Here is a 5,091-nt window from a genome sequence, read left to right as displayed (position 1 = left end):
TCTTGGGAGGGTTTTTGAAATTTCCATGTTTGAAACAAAAAACCACTTCTCTTCATGCATGCTTGACTTCATAAAGATAGAGTTTAGGGTTAGGGGTAGATATATACATGATTTTCTGGTTTGAATATGTCTAGACTTTGTTTATCAACTTGAATGCTTACTATATGACATGCAAAGACTTGCTTTGGTTTTTGATTTTGTTTAATTTTGAATTTTTATGCCCATTTAAATCTTGGTCAAATCCTAGGTTTGACCATGACTTAAACAAGTTTAAAACATGAATATGTAAAAGTAAGCATGTATCCTTCTTAGTCACTCCAAAATGAAGCTCTTAATTAAGAGGGTTTTTGAAATTTCCATGTTTGAAACCAAAAACCACTTATCTTCACATGCATGCTTGACTTTATAAGACAGAGTTTAGGGTTAGGGGGAGATACATGATTTTTCAGGTTTAATATGTCTAGACCTTGTTTATCAACTTAATTGAATGCGCGCATACTATATGACATAAGAAGACCTTGGTATTCATTTTATTTGAATTTTTATGCCCATTTGAATCTTGGTCAAATCCTAGGTTTGACCAAGATTTGAACAAGTTTAAAACATGAATATGAAAAGGTAAGCATGCATGTATGCTTCTCAGTCACTCCAAAATGAAGCTCTTGGAAGGGTTTTTGAAATTTCCATGTTTGAAACCAAAAACCACATCTCTTCATGCTTGACTTCATAAGACAGAGTTTAGGGTTAGGGGTAGCCACATACATGATTTTTCTGGTTTGAATATGTCTAGACCTTGTTTATCAACTTAATTGTATGCTTATTATATGACATAAGAAGACTATGTGCATTGGGTTTTCATTTTTTTATCCCCATTTGTTGAATCTTGGTCAAATCCTAGGTTTGACCAAGATTTAAACAAGTTTAAAACATGAATAATATGAAAAGTAACCTGCATCGATCCTTCTTAGCCACTCCAAAATGAAGCTCGTGGGAGGTTTTTGAAATTTCCATGATTTTTCTGGTTTGAATATGTCTAGACCTTGTTTATCAACTTAAATGCTTACTATATGACATACACAGACTATGTGCTTTGGTTTTTGATTTTTTTTTGAATTCTTATGCCCATTTGAATCTTCGTCAAATCCTAGGTTTGACCATGACTTAAACAAGTTTAAGACATGAATATGACAAAGTAATCATGTATCCTTCTTAGTCACCCCAAAATGAAGCTCTTGGGAGGGTTTTTAAAATTTCCATGTTTGAAACGAAAAACCACTTCTCTTCACCATGCATGCTTGACTTCATAAGACAGAGTTTAGGGTTAGGGGGTAGATACATGATTTTTCAGGTTTAATACGTCTAGACCTTGTTTATCAACTTAATTGAATGCTTACTATATGACATAAGAAGACCTTGGTTTTTCAATTTTTTTTTGAATTTTTATGCCCATTTGAATCTTGGTCAAATCCTAGGTTTGACCAAGATTTGAACAAGTTTAAAACATGAATATAAAAAAGTAAGCATGTATGCTTCTTAGTCACTCAAAAATGAAGCTCTTGGGAGGGTTTTCGAAATTTCCATGTTTGAAACCAAAAACCACATCTCTTCATGCTTGACTTCATAAGACAGAGTTTAGGGTTAGGGGGTAGATACATGATTTTTCTGGTTTGAGTATGTCTAGACCTTGTTTATCAACTTAATTGAATGCTTACTATATGACATAAGAAGACTATGTGCCTTGGTGTTTCATTTATTTTGATTTATTTTGAATTTTATGCCCATTTTTATGCCCATTTAAACAAGTTTAAATCATGAATATGAAAAATTAGTCACTCCAAAATGTAGCTCTTGAGAGGGTTTTTGAAATTTCCATGTTTGAAACCAAAAACCACTTCTCTTCATGCATGCTTTGACTTCATAAGACAGAGTTTAGGGTTTGGGGTAGACAGCACGACGCGTGGACGAAATTTATTCTCTGTCCCCCTGACATGCACTTGCCAGTGTCTTCAACAGTCTGACACGAGCAGTGAAGCTTTTATGGAGCCCAGCGGAGAGGGGCACCATTTCTCGAGCGGTAGCTAGGTGACATGGTGACATGCACCATGTCACCGTGTGACATGCGGCCTAAATCCAAATTTAAACATTGCGAAAAAATCTGAAAAAAATCATGCACGTTCACAGCTCATATTAAGATAACCCCTAAAAATTTCAGATCAAAATTCGAAACATACATCGAGAAAAAAAAAGAGAAACTCAGATGTGAATAGTCTACAGAGAAACTCAGATTTGAATTCGGGAACTATTCATGACAGATTTCTCTTTTTTGTTTCTCGATGTATGTTTCGAATTTTGACTTGAATTTTTTAGGGGTTATCTTAATATCTATGAACATGCATGATTTTTTTCAGATTTGTTCGCAGTGTTCAAATTTGAATTTAAACCGCATGTCACACGGTGACATGCAATAGGTGCATGTCACCTGATCTCATGGTGACGCTGGGGCTAAAAAGAAGACCTTTCCACCTCATTTCCTCCACTGTTTCACATATTTTAGCTTCTATTTATGCGGTGCCGTGGAGGTGGGGGTCTGGTCGTCACCCTCCTCCTCCCCACCTCATTTCCTCCACTATCTCGCAACTCCTTGATCTACTACTCCTATCCATATACATGCCACTCAAATGGATGTATTTGTATATACATCCATTTTAGTGGCAGTTAATATGGACCGGAGGAAGTACTAATAATATGAGGCATGTTTTTGAGCTGGCCCTGTTTAGTAGAGTTTACATTTGAGAGTTACATCTTTCTACCACCATTATTTTTGATTTAGCTTGTCTTTTGTGCCCACCATTTTATCGAGCAGGGTTAATGCAAGATCCATAGCAAACTAGCTTCTCATGACATTTTTTTGGCGGAGTGCATCTTCTCATGGCGAGCTAGCGACTTTGCCACTAGAGTTTTTTTTGTTGAACTAGTACATTTTTTGGATTTTCCCATTTTATTTGTGCACAAGCTATGAGCCGCCCGCAATTCAGCACCATATATTGGCGGGATTTTCTAGTTCAATTGTTTTGTACTAGGATATTAGCAGGATGCTATCTTCTAGGGCTTTCATTTCCCCTATATCCAGCCCCACCCACGGACAAGCAAGGGCCTCTCTCCCTACCTCGCACCTAGTCCGTCTCGCTCCCTCTCAGTCCTCCATCCGTAGCCGACATCCACCGCGCCGGAGCCAGCTCAGCGACGCCGTCAACCACACTCCGTCCGCTTCGTCGGATCTGCTTCCCCGACTCACTGGTTCATCTTACCGGCTGGCAAGATCGGTACACAAAGCGCCACCATGATCCACCGAACCAAAACGAACGGCCAACGCGCCACCTCCCCAGTCGACCAAGGTTGAACACTTTGTCCGGCAGCTTTTGTTATGTATTTGATTTCCGAGACTAGTTTATTGCTTGCTTCCACTGCTTGTTATTAGCATCTGTTTTTTTTGTAATGCCTGCTAGATATTCCCCTCGAGAATGCCTACGAAGAATCTCGGAGGCAAAATATCTTGCAGAATAAGATAATTGCAGCCAAGCTCGGCATACTGTGGAATGGGACAAAATCACCGCACCCCAAGTCGTTGCCGAGATTTTTCACCCGTGTGATGTGCCGCCAAAAGGACGATTCCGTGGGGCAGCTACTGAAGAAGGTATTTAGCCGCACTGCTCAAATTTCATATGTGTTGTTTGCTGATTGATTTGATGAACTTTGATTTGCAGCAGCTAGCCACTGCTCATGTTCCTAACAAAGACAGTGAGCGCGCCAGTGATGCAGACATTGGTAGAAAGGAGGCGGGATTTGGTCCTATTGTTCTAGCAAGCAATCATTTGAGGGGCCGCCTAGGATCAGCACATCTGGATCCTCCTGAGCTCAACATTAAGGAGGTAATTTTATAATAGTGTTTTAAACATGACATAATCTAATGTACTGAAAGAGATCAAACTGTCAACTGGAGTGGAGTGGTATAGATGGTAGAGATATAGATATAGATTTCAGATTTCCTAATTTTTTCTTGAAAATAGGGTCGCCCCGTCCTCTGCATCCAAATGATGCACCCACCCTTTTATTGCAATGTTTTAGACTCCATTTAAGGTTTAGAAACTCATGGGTTGCTCAAAGTGGTGACATGAATCAACCAACATATTTCCTTTTAATCTGCTGATTGATTTTATGCATGGCAAATCGCAGAAGCAAGTGACTGCTCATGTCCCTGCCAAGCAGCATTGTAGCACAGATGTCCAGAGTTCCAGTGATGCAAACGTTTGTAGGAACAAAACAGAAGGATGTGGCAATGGGGAAGCTAAGATTAGGCGTCTTCAAAAGGACTTGGATGTGGCCACTTGGCGGAACAAAGAAATGAACCGAGGATGGAATTCTACAATTCAAGATGGCCTACATGTTGTTGCTGATCTGCAGAAGCTAGTGGCTGGCAACTTGGTTACCGCTTTGGCTGATGCAGATGTCCATGAGATCAACTGGACGATCTTGGAACAGTGAAAGCACGAGCGTAAACTCTGCACTCATCTTTGCAGGTAGATGATTTTCAAAGGGTGATGCAAGAGCCGCTATATGAATAGATTGTTGTTTTCAGTTGATGATGTCCCTGGTTCTTTTGTTTACTTATGTGCTGGTAGTACTTAGGGGAACTAGCTTGTACAAGTAATTTTTTTCCGATAAAGTTGTACAAGTAAATGGCACATGCTTCGCATGTTTGACCAATTAAGTTAAAAAGCTTCACAAAATCCTGCGTCGAAGTTGTTTCACTAAAAAAAAGAGCTCTCACGTGCAAGGCACGTGTAATTTACTAGTATATACTAGTACTAGTAGAGATGGTACACCTAGACATTAGAGATTTGTTTGTTTTAAAGATATTTTTAATTGTGTACAAGATGGAAAATATAACTTTAGGGCATCCACAATGTTGCTATTGCCAAATCTGATACGATGGTGAATTTGGCTTTGGTGTGAAATATAGCAATAGCTCCACAATGTAGTGGTTCCAAATATTTATAACGTGGGACCCACCATCAAGCTAAAACAACACAT

The 5,091-nt window shown here is 39.1% G+C and overlaps 1 long non-coding RNA gene across 1 annotated transcript; it reads left to right on the top strand.

Moving 5' to 3' along the window:
• Positions 1–2,724: 2,724 nt before the first annotated feature.
• Positions 2,725–4,372, top strand: LOC127348659 (uncharacterized). Its single transcript, XR_011744444.1, has 3 exons — positions 2,725–3,395; positions 3,507–3,929; positions 4,234–4,372. It is a non-coding gene; the product is annotated as an uncharacterized lncRNA (long non-coding RNA).
• The last annotated feature ends 719 nt before the right edge of the window (positions 4,373–5,091 follow it).

The sequence above is a fragment of the Lolium perenne genome, chromosome 4 (assembly GCF_019359855.2).
Source record: "Lolium perenne isolate Kyuss_39 chromosome 4, Kyuss_2.0, whole genome shotgun sequence".
Classification (NCBI taxonomy): domain Eukaryota; kingdom Viridiplantae; phylum Streptophyta; class Magnoliopsida; order Poales; family Poaceae; genus Lolium; species Lolium perenne.
Note: the sequence above shows the minus strand (reverse complement) of the source record. Positions and strands in the feature narration are given on the sequence as shown.